This window comes from Lepisma saccharinum, chromosome 10 (genome assembly GCF_977018435.1).
Source record: "Lepisma saccharinum chromosome 10, izLepSacc3.1, whole genome shotgun sequence".
Classification (NCBI taxonomy): Eukaryota; Metazoa; Arthropoda; class Insecta; order Zygentoma; family Lepismatidae; genus Lepisma; species Lepisma saccharinum.
The window spans coordinates 24,175,170-24,194,537 of record NC_139238.1 but is presented as its reverse complement, the minus strand read 5'-3'; the positions used below and the strand labels follow the sequence as shown (position 1 = coordinate 24,194,537).

The 19,368-nt window shown below is 38.1% G+C and overlaps 1 protein-coding gene across 5 annotated transcripts in view; it reads left to right on the top strand.

Annotated features, from left to right (window-relative positions):
• The window catches only part of ZnT77C (Zinc transporter 77C), a 326,998-nt gene that overhangs the window by 260,756 nt on the left and 46,874 nt on the right, over positions 1-19,368 (top strand). The window lies entirely within an intron of this gene.

Here is a 19,368-nt window from a genome sequence, read left to right as displayed (position 1 = left end):
TAGCTAATCGCAATAATGAATGATGACGTGAAATTGATGAAGAGACACTCACAGACAGTGCCGCAACCACAGGGGGCAGGGGCCATATTCCCCCTCTCCCGACCTTGGACGGAAGTTCATTCTAGGGGAAGCAAACATTGAAGTAAAAAGCAAGACTAGGAGAATCTAAGAATAGCAGGACAATTGGATACTCATGATGGAATTAGTTTTTAGGTGTACCTTGCATTTTTCTTCCAGACGGCCAAGGGTACTTGCAAGGAGCACATAGGGGCAATTGCCCCCCTTCGATTTCAAATTTTATAAAAATAAAAATACATTTCGTAAAATTTTCTTGCTCGCTTCGCTCGCAATATCTCCTGTTCTTAATGTCCAAGTTCAGAGCCATAGCTATATGGGACGGCGGGAGTCGGCCCTGGGAGCCAAACGATCTATATGAAAAAAGAATATTAAGAAGAATGCCATAGCGCCCCGTAAAATTATTTGCGCCCTATTAAAACAATTTCTTTCTATGAAACTTAATATCAAATATTAATGGTGACACTGTAATCCAAGAAGTCATTTATCAATCAAGGGATTCTTATTTTTTTTGTCAGGTGTCGAGACATGTATTTCAACTATAATATAATGCAATTCACACAATATTTTGCAAAATGGTTAACGTAACCAGTAGGCAAACATTGTCTGTAGTGATACAAGAGTCTCCCCTTTGAAGGAAATAGAGTCCGTGGTGGACTAAGGGACCCATGTTTTAATGTTTTAGCAAGGTCAAAAAAAGTATTACAATTTTTTACACAATTCATCAAAGTGCAGATAATATGTAACTATTATTACTTAATTAATTCCGTTTTGCTTGTAGAACACAACACAATGGTGTTGTTGGATTCTCGTTAGATTCCTTTGTGCGTAAAAATCTTGCATACTGGAAACTAAAGGGAATCATTATGAAGGATGATTTATAAAGGGCTCCCTTAATCAGTTCTGCAGAGAGGCCCAAAGCTGTTGTTATAGTGCAACCACAAGCAAAACAACCTGCGCAGACTCGCGACTCCTGTGCACCGTACTCCCGCGTGGAGGGGAGGGGGAGAGTGGACCATGCTTCCTTATGGCCCGAGGTGGAGGAAAGAAGGGAAAGCTGCGCGGGGACTTTTCGTCCAAGGTGTTTTCCTTGTGGTCGATCTATAGTCACCAATTAACATTATCGACCTGTAAATATCAAGTAGGGGGGAGGCATATAGTGGTTCGAATCCCACTTTAAACTGTAGGTCAAGTCCCAATTAGCCTTAAGCCCGCATCACACGGAACTGGATTTCCAGTAGGTATGCCCTAGTTGGCGCTGGACTGGCTACCAATTTGTTAGTTTTCGCCTCACACGATACTTACCAGCGTACTTGTCGATAGACTTTTGTTCCCATACGAGGGAAGTTGTAATGGCGGCCGCGTGAGATGTAAACAATATATCACTTCACATTTTTAAAAGCCGATAACTATTCAACCGAGAGCAATAACGTTTCGTATAAAACGTTATTAGGTACAAAACAATGGCGCTGCTTAAATACATACTTTACAACGTTTACTGTACACGTATGGAAGAATATTTTAGTTGTTTCAAATGTAAACACCGAGCACTCAGCATAGATGGTGTAATTCAACGCGCCTTTCATGCTGTATACGTTATACATTGCTGGAGTAACACTCGGAAACCACAGACAAAAACGCTCCTTTGCACACTCACAGATTATCTTCACAGGGCGAAACTTTGCTCTGATTGGCTGTTCCACAGAATCCAGTCGAGGAAAGCAAGTAGCAATTAGAACATGTCCTATTCCTCCAAACCAGTCAAGCAGTCAGACAGGCGGCCATGATTGCTACCTAGAAAGTTAGTTCAGCGCCAAGTAGGGCATTCCTACTAGAAATCCAGTTCCGTGTGATAGGGGCTTTAGTGTGCATAAAGTGGACTTAAAACACCAAATCAATCAATTACAATATCAAGTAGGTACAGTCCCTATTAGCCTATTTATGTTAAACTTTATATTCTTTGGCAATCTGGAAAGTCCATTATCGAAATATTACTATTTGATGTTGCTCGATTTTTTTGATTTTTTTATTTTTTTTCGTTGCAGTTTCAAGATACTATCCCTTTTCTGTTACTTATAGCTTTTGGAGGAAGGGCGGCAAGTGCCTCTGTGTACCCTACCATATTTGCCAATGCGACACAATATATTAAAAATTTGCCCCCTCTAGGATTGACTTCGCCCCCCCCCTACAAACAATTCCTGGCTACGAGCCTGGGTAACTCTCACATGAGTGGTAGTTTTTTCTAGGAGTGATTGTGGTTAAATCACTGAGCTGATTGCAAAAAAAGACCGAAATGAACAAAAATCTAGATCGAAGGCATATTTTTTTTTTTTAACGAGCGGGGGGTAAGAGTGGAGATGATAACGTCTGATGGCCGGTAAGACTTGATAAAAGTCACGCCTCGCCACTGGGGGAGAGCTTACCAAAGTTAATCCCAGTCTGAGTATGGGTGCTCTTTGTGAGTGTCCCTTATCAATTTCTTCATATCACCATTCATTTTCATGTTCGAGATTAGCCAAAAGTGGGAAATTGAATGTCAAATACAGAAACAAGTTTATTTTTCATCTTATGTCATTTCAATAATAGTGAATAAGCAATGTGAATTAATGGTTTCCCAGTTTTAAAAATAATAATAATTAGACTTTTATGTGAGAGAGTACACAACAAAGAAACACTATGGCTAAAATTTCGTCCTAAAGTTTTGGGGCCTTTCTTTTGAACGAGGTGTGTAAAGATGAAAATAAATATAATAACTATGCATTTTGATGCACTATAAGTGTGCAAAAAAAAACAGTTATGCTTGATATTCACACATTTGGCAGATCGAGTAGAAAAGTCTTCCCCAATAAATACATAAATAAATATAATAATAATAAAATTCAGAATAAAATTTGTTGTATTACTTTACATTAGTTATTATTTTGTAATAATAAACAAGCATAATAATAATAATACTTATCATTTCCTTTATTTGAGTTGTATCCATTGCCTAACCCACCCTACAAAAGTTTCTGGTGAAATTCTTCAATTTCTCACTTGAGGAAATATTTTTTGTTGAGTGATTGACAATTACACAGTATGTGCATGTGATCTTTAAGGAATTTGCATTAATCACACTGTACAGGGCAGAAGCCCTTATCTACACGGTCTCTCGGATGTCGTAGTGATAACACTGTCGCCTTGTAATCAAGGGGTCCCCGGTTTGATACCCGTTGTAGACATAGACACACAAGAAATAATAGCAGACTGCCAAACGAAGACTTCAATCAGGGAACAACTAAGAGTAAGGGAATGATGGATAGTGAAATATATCAATGCTGTAGGGAAAAGGGAAAGAGGCGGGCTGGCGTGGTTCAGACTGGGTGGACGGAGACAAGTAAGGAAGAGAAATGAAGCAGGGGAAGTGATATGCCCTTTGTGCGATGAAGGGAAGACGGACGAGCATATCCTATTTAACTGCCCTTCTACACGTGACCTAAGGTACAAGTGGCTGAAAAAACCTAACAGGAGGGGGTGATAGGGGTTTCCCTTATTCCACAACACTTGAGCAACCTTTCGTTCTGACGTTAGATGAAGAATACTTTTAATTTTAAGCTAAATACCTAGGTTTAGTTCTCTTAGCATAAATAGCCAGTAATAGTTTTTTGGTGTATTTATGCTAATAGAACCAAACCTAACAGACCTAACATTCTTCATCTCACGTCAGAACGAAAGGTTGCTCAAGTGTTGTGCGATAAGGGAGGCCCGTGGTGATAGATATGGTGGACGATAGAATAAAGACTAACGAAGCGGGGCAACACGTGGGAAGTAAGAGAACGCCGGGCGAAAGCTATAATTGATTGATTTGCTTTATTTTACTTCGCCTTTTGTGCCACTTTTGGCTAATTTGCGAAGACGGGGATGAGAGATGGCATGATGAAATTGATGAATGGACACTCAGAAACATCCATGCCCAGACCAGGATTCGAACCCGGGACCCTTGGCGTCGTAGCGCAATGTGCTAACCACTCCGCCACGGTTTTTTTTTTTTTTTTTTTTATTACAATATAACTATTACATTCTACTACTTTTTAACAAGGTTTAACCATACTTCATTTGTGGTTACATTCACAAATGTTACATTATTGTTGAGTCATACAGTGTGTGTTGAATATAGTTTGCATATAACATTTTTTTTTTACTAGGTAAAATTTTCCCATATTCACTTCGGTAATAGTCCCTCATATTGTTTCCTGTTTGTCCATTGAAAAAAATATATATCATGTACGTACCTATAATCCACTGTATCGCTCGATGCTTTGTAGCAGGGAAAAAATTAAATTCCGGAAAAATTATTACTTTCGGAGTAATACACTGAACTGATGATCGACTTATATGTGCTATCATTTTTTGGAGTACCGGCCAGTCTTGTTTTGCCTTTCCACAGTACGTCATCCTGTGTGCTATTGTATCTTCTAATAAACACTGCTCACAATTAGGGTCTGAACTAAACCCCAACCGATGTCGTTTTGCTTTATTATCAATTAGTTCGTGAACAACTTGGTACCATTGACTGCATTGTCTATTGGATAAGTGTTTTGCCGAGATATTGGTAAAAATTCTGTTCCAATTATATTGTAGGTGTTTCTTCACTATGTGCGGCGTATCCATATTTTGAGTAAGGTATTGATTATACAAATCTTTCACTGTTAGCTGATTATAGTCTATTTTCTTTATAAGTCCATATAAATATTCCATTATAGCTTCTCGATATACTTTTTGGGAAGTGGGAATTTTGATCTCATTCACTGGTGCTTCTAATGGAATATCTCTTATATATGTATACCCTGGAATGTCCTCGACATTTTCTTTAGATTGAATCATTGAAAAATATCGATGATTAAACAAAGCTTTTGTTTTTTTACCAACGTCCACCAAACTCATTCCTCCTTGCTGTTTTTGTAAGCTAAGTGTCTGCTGATTCACTCGGAAAACTTTTCCTGCCCAAAGGAACCGGTTTAAACTTTTCTTTATTCGTGCTAAGTTACGATTATCACATGGCCAAATTTGGGCTCCATACCACAGTTTTGATAAGATATATACATTTGCTATTTTGACTCGCGTACATAAAGTGAAGGGTCGTTGTATAAATTTGTGTATGGTATAATTAATATTCTGATATATATTATCATAACTAAGTTTTATGCTTTTTGTAGTGTCATTTGTAAAAAACACTCCTAGGATTTTAACTTGATCCACTTTTTTGAACGTCACGACAGGTGGCTGTTCGTGTTGTTTTCCTAATGTTAAGTAACATGTTTTAGTCTTATTCACTAAGGCACCAGATTCTATTTCATATTGTCGTATACATTCCATTAAGTTCTTAATCGCTGCCTGATTTTGACATATGACTGTGACATCGTCGATATAAGCTCCAATCGTAAATTCTGTTCCTGTAATGTTATTATTTACGGTCGTGCGACAGTGTTGAAGGAAAGGTGCCAAGGCCATTACAAAAAGGGGTAAGCTTAATGGGCTTCCTTGCGGAAGTCCTCTTTTGACTATGCATTTATTAGTTAAAAACCCATTGATTTTTGCCTTTAAGCTTATATTTGTCACTAATGTTTTAATATTTTCATACATTTGTCCATGAATACCCATCTTTTGTATTGTTTTTAACAAAAAACTATGTCCCACTCTATCAAATGCCTGTGAATAATCAATCGCTACGAGGTATTTATTTTGTTGGGAGTCTTGAGATTTTATTATTTCATCTCGTAATAGTGTCAATAAATGGTATATTTTTTTTTCTCCAACTACTCCATATTGATATGGTGTAGCCAGTTTTGTCAAAATCAACTTTAATCGATTTGCTACACATCTAGTCAGTATTTTATAGTCTGTGTTAAATAAAGTTATTGGTCTGTAATCTTTCATCTCCTTGGGTTGACTATTTTTTGGTATTAAAATTATTATTCCTGTTGTCTCATAATTTACTAAATTATTTTTGTTTAATACTGTATTAACCCATTTTGTTAAAGTATTACCCATTGTTGGCCATAAAACTTTATATGCATTAGTCGCTATTCCATCTTCCCCAGGTGCTGTTCCCCGTACCCCCTGTACTATTGCTTTATACACTTCTTCATTTGTGTATGGTTGGTTTAATCCAACCATTTCTTCTGATTTCAGGATTGGTATGTATTTGTCTAAAAATTGACTAGCCTTCTCATTATTTTGATATGCGTTTGAATATTTATTTTCCAAATATTTATACACTATTTGTTGTATTTGGTTCCCCTCATTATGGCCTACTCCATGATTATCCTGCATTTCTGTTATCAGACTCTGTTTTTGTCGCTGATATATATTTGTTACGTGAACTAAATTTATTTCTTCTTCAATATCTATATTGGGGAGCGCACTGTGTATACGTATTCCTTCTACTTTTGTTGCCTGTAGGCGCAGTAGTTGTGCTTTTACTTTTTTAATTTTCGTTTGCGTGTCACGGTCATTGTTCTTTTTCTTATATAGATCGTGTAATACTGCATAATGGAAATTAAATTTATTATACCATTCGTGTTGTTTTTCCCAGGAGTATTGTTTACAATATCTTTGGAAATTTGGCTTAAAAATTTCTGTCCACCATCTATTAATATTTTGTTCATATAACGATCTCTTAGTCCATTTTTCCCACTGTTTGTCAAAGCCAAATCTAAAATCTTCTTCAATTAAATGTGATGTATTCATTTTCCAAGTTCCCCTCCCTATTCTAGTTAACCTTACCGGTGATTTCATTGTTGTAATTACAGCATGGTGATCACTAAAAATCACCGGTTCCATATGAACAGAGGTAATGTTTGATTTTAGTTCACTTGAAACATATCCCCTATCTATTCTCGAGGCACTAGTTGCAGTGACGTATGTGTATCCGAGTTCATTGCCTCTTTTTTCTTGCCACACGTCCTTTAACTGCAAGTTGTGCACCAATTTTTGCAAAGCATTTGAAAAATTATAACCCGGTGTTTGGTCCACATTACATAATACGCAATTAAAATCTCCTGCTAAATACATTGAACCTGCACTACCTGCAATGTATTGTGGTACTGTATATGTATAAAAATTACTTCTTTCGTTCCGGTATCTTGATCCCGACGGGGCATAAACGTTAATTAATGTCAAGGTTCCCAATTTCCCCATGATTAGTCTTCCACTGGATTCTTTTTGTACTTGGATAAATGATAGTCCTTTACGAACTAAAATTGCAGTTCCTGTACCACTTGAATTAAAATTATTATATTCTATGTAATTTTGATTACATTCTAGCGAATTTCGGCCTACTTCTTGCAACATCGCAACATCTATACTTTTTTGATGCAAGAAACTACGTAGTGATTTTAACTTTGTTTCATTTTGTATATTATTTATATTTATATTTGCAACTCGTATTACTGATGTTTCCATATTCCTATATAATACTATTAATAGTATTAAAATAATCCACACTTTTGTATAATACATATTTTCCATATAAATAAATTACTCTAAGTACTATGTTCTTGAGCTGCCTTTTCGCTTTCTTTACTTCGATTACCAGTCCCCATCTTCACTACTGGAGAATTTAATCCAATAATTGGAGCACTATTTGAAAAGTTATTTCCTAATCGTCTGGTAGAACGCCGTTTTGCTATAGAGTTTTTTGTTTTTGTTTTTCGTTTAAGCTTAGTTTCACTTACCTTCATTTGATTACTATTCTCACTCCCACAAGTGGAAATGAGATCACTGTCTTCTTCTGATTCTTGTTTGTCACTCAGTGATTTAGTGGCGGATGCAGTTTCCTCTGGTGATAAGGTAGTGGGGGGGAGGGATGTGTCCATGAATTCTTCCTTTTTCTTCTCACTCTTCATTGATTCTCTTGATTCTTTTTCTTCCTTCGAGTGTTTTTTATCTTGAGGTTCTGACGTTTTTTTATTTGCTCCCTCCTCTTGTGTTCTTCCTATTTGTTTTCCCATCTCATTATTACTGGTTGGCTTCATTTGTGAGGTAACCTCATTTTTCTTCTGATTTGATGCACTAGCTAAACCCTCTGAGCTTACTATGTCGGTCTCACTGGACAAAGCTGCCTTACTGTAGGTTGCCTTGACTTTCGGTGGGACCCGTAGGGTAGTCATTTGCCGCTGGTTACAACTGTATCTTAAATGTTCATCCGAACCACAGAACTCACACGTTGGAGTTTGTCCCGTATATATCACGTGTGCCTTATATTTGCCAATAGTTACAAATGATGGTATTGGCTTCTTTAATGACATTTTTACCGTACGTACGCCACTGGGCACGGGGTAACGAAACTTTTCACTCCACATTTCTTCTGTCACTTCATCCACTGTTCCATATTCACTGAATTTCCCGTGCACTTGTCTTAATTCAACTTCCATAGGTAAATTAAATACACGTACGTATTTCACTGTTCGACTTGCGTCGCTAATTTTTACTTTCACTACGTTCCCATTATCATACTTAAATTCTAATTCACCTGGGTACTGTTCTAGCAATTTTAACATAGTACGTTGTCGCACTAATTTCAAATAAACACCTCGCGCAGTTGTCGGTATTTGTATTGCTAAAATTTCATCAATACTGAGTTTAAACTTACTGTAAATGAACTCGTGCACATCCATTGCACTGGGTTTTGCTGCTCCATATGCGAAATTTATCAAAATGGTATTTTCACGTTCCATTTCTATCCTTTTTGTTCTTATTAACTATTGTCAAATACTATTACCGATCAGAGTCCTATTTTCCACTTGGCTCAACACTCGCACTCGGTTTTCCGCGTCACGCGTTATCTAAGCCCGCACGACTGCTTAGCTTCGACCTGCCTCTCCCGTGGCCAAGCACGGACTGGACGGTGGCCGGCATGGAAAGCTATAAGAGAAGGCATCGTAGTAAAAGAGAACATGCTCCAAACGAGCTATCTTTATAGGGTAGCATATAACCCTTACCATATAACGAAGGGGGAAATGGAAGTGTGGAAGACAGCCAAAGAAACAAAAGTGCAACAATGCAATCAGTGGGGAGGCTTGTGTGGGAAGTGAGAGATTGTCAAGGTAAAGCAATAAAGAACAGCTACAAAGAGATTGTAGGCCAAAGGAGCCGTACACGTAACAATAAAAAATTATCTGCATGTGCAATATTTGGTTTTCAGATTATTATTTTTTTTTAATTTCTAATTTTCTCTTGTCTTGTCTGAAGGTCCACGCGTTTACTTCGTTAACGTCGAAGAAATAAAGAAAGTCGCCGCCATAAACGTGGGTGGGGATAAACAGCGGTCGAGTTGTTTTCGTCCAATCACACCCAACCTTCAGCCAATGGGCGCAGCTGTCATTCTGCTCGTCTACTCCACGTGGAGTCTCAGTCTCACGACTCCGGAAACGCTGTTGCCGTACTTTGCAACTTCAATGTGGAGACCATGCGCGGAGGGACAAGGTGGCGTACAGTAGATGTGGAGAGTAGACGTGTGGCAACACTTTGCGTTGAATGTGATTGTTGGAGCTGGTGAGCACGCTCCGTCGACTTCAAAGCCAGCCGGTCGTTAACGTAGCTAGCGCGTCGACTATACTAAGGTGTATAATAAACGTAAAGAAAGTGCGATATTAACATGTCTTTAAGAGGAGACATAGTGCGTAAAATAAAATGTATGTAGCGCGAAAAGCTCGTACAAGGAAAATGCACTAAACTAAACATATATTGGTTCGGATCACATCCTTACAGCCGGCCCCTGTGGCGGAGTGGTTAGCTCATCGCACTACGACGCTAGGGGTCCCGGGTTCGAATCCTGGTCTGGGCATGGATGTTTCTGAGTGTCCATTCATCAATTTCATCCTATCGTTCCTCATTCGCAAATTAGCCAAAAGTTGCACAAAAAGCTAAGTAAAATAAAGCAAATCAAATCACATCCTTGCATCATGAATAAACAGCGTACAATAATTGTTTTAAGCAATAAGTATAATGTGCTGCTTCTGATAATGATGTGAATTTAATAGGGTGACGCTACCTTTTGGCGCTCTCTTTTTACCTCGGCTCCCAGCGCTGGATGCTCTGAAGCGATCAGAGCGTGACCACGTGACAAGCAGGAAAGTAAGGTAGGTCGGGAGCAGCGGAATTTGGGACGATTGCAATTTGTGAGTGAGCGTAATTCCACTCTGAAGGTCAACGGGTTAATTTGCTTTTGATGTAGGAGCCTTCCCTGGCACATGCAGCGAGCTCCACCTACCGATAGCTTTACAAGCCTAGCACAGCTGTAGCAACTTTGATCACTATTGCCAAGTCCATCCAATTTACTTCGACATCGTTTTTCTTGAACTACGTCACCGACGTGAAACAAAGCAATTTACTTTTCTTGCAGTTGAGATGTCTTCAGCTTTTATTCCGCAATTTGCCCTAGCATGGATTTTGATTTGTTGATTTCGCGTCGCGTTTCCGCCACTTTTGGCTAATCGCGACGTTGGGGATGATTGGCGATAATATAGATGAACGACGATGACAAACACACATGCCGGTCTCCGTGGCGGAGAGGTTAGCGCAACGCGCTACGACGCCAGGAGTTCCGAGTTCGAATGCCGGTCCGGACATGGGTATTCTTTGAGAGGGCCCCTTCATCATTTTCATCATATCATCACCCATCTTCATCTTCGCGATTATCCCAAAAGTGACAGATATGCGAAGTTAAATAAACCAAATCAATCATCGAACAAATACACATGGACAACCCAAAACAAACCCCCAATAGAGGATTATACTTTCTGTGGATTCAAGTGGCAAAGTCCTGTTAACCAGCGTGGGAGAAATGTTGATATTTGAATGCCTTCGGGCTAGGTCGCCCGCCCCCTTACCCCTCGGATAAAGAGTGGGTTTGAGTTTGTTTTTGAGTCCATTTTATGCGCAGAGAGACTAATCGGGAACGAACTTACAGTTTAAATGGGATCATATGCACTATGTGTTCGATAGACACTTAAATTGGGAGGCACAAGTAGAATGTATTGTGAAAAGCTGTATGGGGAAACTTAAATCTTTGTATCATTTAAAACCTACTCTGGACGCTAATGTTAAAGATCGCCTTATGCAAGCACTCGTTCTATCTACACTAGACTATTGCGCTCCAGTGTACAGTAATATCTCCCAGGGCCTAAACTATAAGCTTCAAAAAAATTCAGAACTGTTGTCTTATTTAACCTAAAAATAAAAGAACACGTATCCCCTACTTAAAGAAACTTTCTTGGTTAAACATTAACAATAGAAGAATTTACTTAACACTCACCTTGATGCACAAAATACTTAAAGAGTGGGCCCCAAAATACTTAATCGATAAGATCTGCTCTCGTAGAACTTCGGTCGAACATAATATCCGCCAGGAACACAATCTAAAAATACTCAAACATAAAACCGCCACCTATAACAAGTCCTTCATTGTTACAGGGATAAGGGAATGAAACAAACTGCCTCCACCATTGACTAACATTATTTGCCATCAAAGTTTTAAGAAACAACTTACTATTGTCCCAACAACTACATTAACACCTTCATATGTTAACAATTGCACCTGCACTTACACATCACACAATGCATACCTAACCCCCCCCCCGGAAAAAATGAACTACTGAAGACTTATTACTTATATTTTATACTTATCAATTCAATGTATCATTTTATTATTGTATAATCTTTATATTATCTTTATTGTATTATCATGATCAATGTTTCTATGTTTTTATTCATTTATTGTATCTTTGACAAGGGTTGGTTGTAAGAACGACCCACGAGTCCGAAACAGGCCTGCTTAAATAAAGACCATTTTATTCTCTCTCTCTCTATTCTATTCTATGTACTAGATGTAGACCCCTGTGTCCCCCTCCGATTTTCATGAAACTTCGCAGGTGTATAGAGGAGCTCAAAGGAAGAAATACGTGTTTTTTTTTGTTTCGGCTAAAAAAATGTTTTAGGGGGCAAAACCCGCCTCAAATGTCAATATGAGGACAAATTGACGTGGGGATCATCTGACCCCTGTGTTCCCCTCCGATTTCCACGAAATTTGGCAGGTGTATAGAGAGGCCCTATGTCCCCTGTTTCTTCCTATGCCATATTTACGTGGTTTCGGGGTCGGATCCCCACTTCAATTTCTCCTCATCTTGACATTTGAGGGGGGAGGGAGTTTCCCCCTAAAACCGTTTTTTAGTTGAAACACAAAAACACGTACTTCTTCCTTTGGGCTCCTCCATACACCTGCCAAATTTCATGGAAATCGGAGGGGGAGACTTAGACCTCCCTTGTAAGTGTATTAATTAATTACAAATCGCGCACGCGCGCACACACACTATATATATGTGTGTAGGTATGTATGTATATATATACCTAGGTATACCTAGGTATTATATATATATGTATATTAGCAGGTAACAATATGTTATAAACACATTCTTACTTTCCAAAGAAGCGCATGTGGGAAGGCAAAACGGATCCGGATCCAAAAATTCCGGATCCGGATCCAAAAATTCCGGATCCGGATCCGAAAGTTCTGGATCCGGATCTGGCCATCCATAGTCTGAACATCGTAGGTTCAAATCTCTTGTAGAACCGACTTTTATATTTAGTAGAATTATTGCTTTTGGACATTTATAAGAGAGAGAATATGAAAACCCTTCCTTCTTCTGATAAATCTAATTACTCGTCGACAACACTTGGGATGTGTTTTTCCATGTAGCTTTTCGAAAACTAAATTACAGGATGCAATAGGGTGGACAGAGAGATATTGGTGATAATCTTAACCCTTTGTGGTCCAACTGTGAGGTAAAACATGAGTTGATCGTTAAAAGATCAATAGAAACAACCATGACAACCCATATACCTCGTTTACAAATTCCTGGGCACGCCGCTGCAAATCAACCAAGGATAACGTCATACTGTTGAGAGAACCTTCGCGTTGACTGTGAATTGTGGCCTCAGTCAGAGATTACGAAGCTTGCCAATCGTAGAACTGCGTATGCTCAGCTCGCAGTCTTCTGTAGGTAAGACTGTTGAATCATACACGACATTGGGCTATCCTGTCTGTGACCGAATTCTAAATTCCCTCGTTTTCAATATTTAGAGTTAACAAGAAAACATAATGTTTCGTAATTTCGAAAAACACCAATTTCATTGTAATATTTTGTTTGAAATACTTTCTATGAATAGCAGATAAAAGAGTGCAATATGGTTTCAGCACATGGGTAGGAGCATGTAAGCAATATATCAAGAAAGACGGTGTGGTCCAGTAATTTTGATACTTGCTCACCACACGAAAGGTCCCCGGTTCGATTCTCCCCTACATCTTTTTTTATATAAACGGTAGAATGCCAAATAATGTAAGTGTCTGAAATATTTATTGCGTATTTGATGACAAATGTTTTTATTTATTAATACAAATTACAAATAGTTTTGAAACTGCTCAATGCAAAACTACTTTAATAAAATTGAAACCACAAACGTTCTTTAAAAACTGTAAGAACTTCATCACCTCCCCACTCCCGCCCCTATATAAACTTCTGACTCATCCGTATTCTAGGATTCCAGAACAATATCTCTTTTGATACAGATTAAATTAAACATACTTGTCGTTGACAAGGCAAGCTTGCGTCAACAAACTCGAAATCATCTTTAGTTTAAAATATAGAGGCATGTAATTTGTAGTCACAGTGAAAGTAGGTATGATCCGACAGCTCTATGTTTTTGTCCATAAGTGTAAAAATACTTTGTTAAGAAGTTAAAATCTAAGATGTTTATCGAAATTAGCAGGTGAAATCATGGATTAAAAATGCACTTGGTATACAATTCCTGCATCACATGTATTCGAGAATCTGCGATTACACAATTTAAAAAAAAAGAGTCTCACTGTCTAAATGCGGATTCGAACATACACAAGTTGGAGCCTCATGGGCAATTGAATAAAAAAAAAAAATCTTCCTAACCGGGCTCGAACACGCATCGTTCAGAACGTAAAGTTTTTGAATTGTTTCACCACTGGCTACGCGTCTTTCTTCTCGCTTATTTTCTTTCACATGTAGTTGTTTTTCCAACCGTTACTATTTATCTTCTGCCAAGCATGGAGACCTTTATGGAATACATTATTGGGACGTAACTCCCAGAAAAAAGAATATTTCTTTATTTTATTTATTTACCAGAGAATTCCAAATACCAGCTTTGGCCATTTTACATTGGAATGTAATAACAATGGAAATAACAAAGAATAACAATGGAAGTAACAATAAAGATCTAGAATATATACCGGGTGGTCCAAAAGTCCCGGAACGGTCACATATCGTGAGAAATACACATCGAATCGGAAAACGAAAAAATATGTGTTTAATAAGTGAAAGAAAGCTATTCAATGATATCACACTTGATTTCCCACCCTCGCCCCCTTAGGGTGGGGCGGGGGGCAACTGTGAAATTTTAAATGGAAACCCCCATTTTGTATTGTAGAATCGGAAAGAGGACTTCATTCGGAGTCCAACGAGCTATCAACCATCCTCCTAGCTCAATTAGGAACGGAGATATGGCGATTTTTAAGGCTCCTTCATACATTGACGAAAACGCGTAGTGCAGACGTTCCGTTTTAAACAGATTTTTCAGTTACGAGCAAAGATAGGACCTCGGGGTTTGTTTTCTGTCCTTCAGAAAATATGGCTGCGTAATTCCTACAAAGCAGAAATTTAAAAAAAGACCCTGCTTAATAAGTAAATTTGGCATAAAAATGGGAAAAACCGTAATTTTCCCATGCAATTATCTCGTTAACCACACAAGCTTATGGAAAACTGTTTTGTTGGGGCCATGCAATGTTCATTGTACTTGACATTAACATCATCACTCTAGAAGTCAGTTTTCCTATTTTGAGACTGTTTGAGGAAAACGAAACCCTTGCAATACGTAAAAGTGTCCCTGCACTGTGGCGACATCTCGTGCAGGTAGGTAGAAGCGTTCTAAACCCCACCCACATTAGAACGCGGAGGGATACAACAAAATAGCTCGTGAAGACAAAACACGATCGCAAGAGACAGGGAAGTGTGCTTGCGTCAACTGGACGTGTTCAATTGCAAAATATGGGTGACGGTAGCAAGTGTGTTTGGCGTAAGATGTGGACTCCGAGAAAATCGCCGGCAAAATAAGGGTTCAGAATGAAATATAAATAATACCTATCCGTTTACTACATCATCAAATGGGGAAGTATTTATCGCTTTCCATTAGACGTTTACATTGTACGTACGTAAACCAGTAACGTTATTTTGAGTAATTCAATTAAACCGGTCTCCTTGGCAAATATTACGCTATAATACCCGAAAGGCTTATGAAGTACTAAAATTAAATAATGTAAATATACTCCTTTAGCAATTTTTGTATATTCGATGGATAATTTCCTCTGAACGCGTATTGGAGGGAAGGATTATAGCTATAAATATAATACGGCTTTGAAGTATAGCACCCGAAATACTTATCACGTACTACTATTTTTACTCTGAATAATTTGGAAGGCAATGATTAGGATTGAGATCATAAGGCTTTGAAAGACATAAAGGATTTATTTAGGGCGTCTGGACCCCCTCCCCCAAACGAAAAGATTACCAAGTAATAAAATAATAACAATACTCGTTTAGCATTTGTTGTATATGATGGTTGTTAGCTTTATCTGAAGAGACTGAACTTATTGGAAGGCAGGGATTATATTGGGATAGCACGGCTTTGAATGATATTACAAAGAACGTTTATGCATACTACAACTCATAACAATATGTATACAATATCTATCAGAAACTTCACTGTATCTAACATTTATTTCGTTATGCAATTATCGAAATTAAGTGTCCCTTTTCTGTCAAACATGTAACACCTGCACATGCCGTCAAGACGAAGAAAGTAACTTTCTGGAAATTTGACGAAGAGCATAACGCCAAGATCGTGAACACCACACATAATTACTATTACCACGTGTAGGGTAATAGTAATTATTACACGGAGAAGGTACTGTATCTTTGGTCTGTGGACACAGAAAGGTGTTAAAATAGAATACATCCAGAGAGATGATCAATTCTGGAAGAAGAATATGGAAACGCAGCTACAACAATTCTATGTTGAGTGTCTACTACGAAAACTTGTCTATCCACGGCACACATGTTCAATGCAGATCCGAAATCCCACGAGAATAATCCAAGCCCAAAATAGAAGGGAAGAAAAAAAAAAAACACCGGCAAACTGATCAAGAAGGAGAATCTTTCTAAACGAGGTAACCTTTGTAGGTAACGTATGCACTGTTTGTGGCATAATTGGAAGTAGTTAATTTCTGGGAGGCCTACACATAACATACAGCAACAGATTTTACTATAGTAAGTATTTAGAGGCTAATTTCTTCATGAATTTGATCTTATTTGTGTATTGCAGTGCACAGGAGGCGTTTTGTATAGCAACAGAGAATATGTTGAACAAAGATACATCTATTCATTTTAATGCAGGTTGAGATTAAAGGGGATGGGGAGGATCTTGGGCCACCCCAACCAGGAATAATCATCTCCCACCCAATGGATATAGAAATTACATTATTAAATATATAATACTTATGGAGTTCCACTTCAGTTCTTTTCATTCTAATTTTAAAGTGCCATAGCTACGCATAAAAATATCTTAAACAATTTATGGCAGATGTGTACCACATCCAATGCCTTTTAGAAGCCATGTATTTGGTATTTTCTCAGACACCTATAGGGCGTTGTATTAAAAAAGAAAATAAAACTCGAGTTGAGATGGTTCCCGATCAACTCGTAAGAAGTCTAAGTTTGAAATATTTGTGAAACATTTGACAAAGCATTTATTTCTTATATAATTACAATTAGCTGTACCTAATGACACTCTACAAGCACTTTATCATTACATATACAAAACCGAAATCCTTCAGATCTCAGAGGGAACAAGGAAAGTTATATGCTCAAGACTTTTTTTCTTCTTTTCAATCGTTGGTGGACAATATGAAGAGCCGGCCAAGGTTTATTTTCATATGTAATGGTATTAAATGCAGGTGCATGCGTGTGTTTTTGGGTGACATGTCAATTTCTCGTTTATTGAAAAGGTAAACTTTAATGTAAGCAAAAGCATGTGCGCGTCACAGTTAAAGATTTTCGCATCTACAGAGAAAATCCAAAACGCATTCCCACCTCGCCGGCCTCCGTGACGATGGGGGTTAGCATAGCGCGATATGACGTCAGAGGACCCAGGTTTGAATCCCGGCCTGGGCATGGGTGTTATTTGTGAGTGTATATCAATTTCATCATATCATCACTCATCCTCATCTTCGCGATTAGCCAAAAGTGGCAGAAATGCGAAGTAAAATAAATGAATCAAACACCTTGTGAATCCACCCAATCCAAAATATACCAATAGAACCTGCAGTGAATCTCAATTATGTCGTTCATTCATCTGACTATTGTAATGTACAGTTTGACTTCAGGGTTTAACTTAAAATGGCGTTGTGTTTGTGTTGCATTCGATATCACAATTAGATTATAAGCAATTAATATCCAATTATAAGTATACCCTAATACATAGGTAAAAATAAGTCCCCCTGATAAAGTCGCAAATTGCATCCTGTTTAAATGTCTAGGAAAAATTTAATTTCACCTAGGAATGATATCGCTATGCGATGAGTCGAGAATTGTCATAGCCTCATCTCATCTCCTGTGTGGCGAGGTCCTTCTCGTTCTTGTTTGTGCTTATTTTTGTTTCGGTTTCCACTCTGAAGTTATTAAAACTTATTCTAGATTCACTTCATGCTCAAATTGGCTAATCGGGACTCTATTTCCAAAAAAATATCTTAAAATATAGGTTTAAGTATAGTTTTCCGTACATCATCTTACAAAGTTATGAAAAATATGGGTGAGGTACAGGAGTACATTGTACCCCCCAAGTTGGACTGTCGTGTCTCGTCTCGTTTGTGTAAATATTTCGTTTCGAAAAATTACATTTTAAACATTCAAAAGAAAATGGAGTCAGTCATATACTCTTCTGATGAAGATTTGTATCTTATCTTCGAATCGACGAGACCACTTCTTTAGCATTCGTCTGCAGCATGATTTTCTGAGAGCAAATATAGTTCCATCGTTCCACACACATTTTAAACAATTTTCATCTCCTTAAGGAGGTTACCAAGAACACAGGTCAATGAACTAACTAGTAGCAAGCACAATGTAGTAGAATAAGTTTGCAATGGATTGAATTTCTGTGGTAAGAAAGATAATGCTCATAAATTATAAACAATATACACTTTTTTTATTGGGAGAATTGAAAATAGGTTCTTTTAACAGTAGCACCTTCCGTCTGCTGTAAAATTACCAAAGGGGGTTACAACTCGATTTACGGGGGTACAGCACCCCCCTTTAAAAATTTGTGTAACCCCTCCCCCCCGTTCCTGCGCCACTGTATGTGAGTGTTCATTCATCATATCATCACCATCTTCGCAAATTAGCCAAAAGTGGCACAAAAGGCGAAGTAAAATAAAGCAAATCAATCAATCAATCAAAAAACAATGTATTGTTATTATTACTATAAATACTAAAATCTAAACAAACTTGAAACACCTCGCGACAAAATTCTGCGCAAGCCAATTATAGTTACAAAAATTGTAATTTCTATTTAGGAACTGTAGGTACAAAACAGGAACAGTTTTCGATTTTTCTTTCATTGCTCTTTATGGAAGATTAAAGAGAGAGAGAGAGAGAGAGAGAGAGAGAGAGAGAGAGAGAGAGAGAGAGAGAGAGAGAGAGAAAGTACCTTTTCCCCTTCCTGCCTCTCCCACATAATGATATATCCAAGATTCAAGACATGAAAGCGCGGCTGTGTTTACTATCTTCCATTTCATGAATGTTTGAGAATCTTTTGTCATCAAATTACGGATTTACTATCATGAAAAATTCGTTACGTGTTAAAAGAACGATAATTCATGTTTGCTTTCTTTGCTCGCCTGCGCGCCAGATGGTCGGTCAACTGCTTCACAACAAACAAATTTTCGTCCTCCTCCGTCGCAAGCGATTGTGTTTGTTTCTCCTCAGGTACTCCCCCACCCCAACTGCCCTCCCGTCAGCCGTGAACAGTAAACAGCGAATGCCTACCTTCAACGATCTCATATGAAGATCTGTTTCCATGTGTAGGTGATCTTTTATACTTTTTAAAAATCATTTCGCTGTTTCTTTGACATAACTTGTGTAGGTTCGTTAGGGACTATTTACTGTGTCGGAGCTCTAC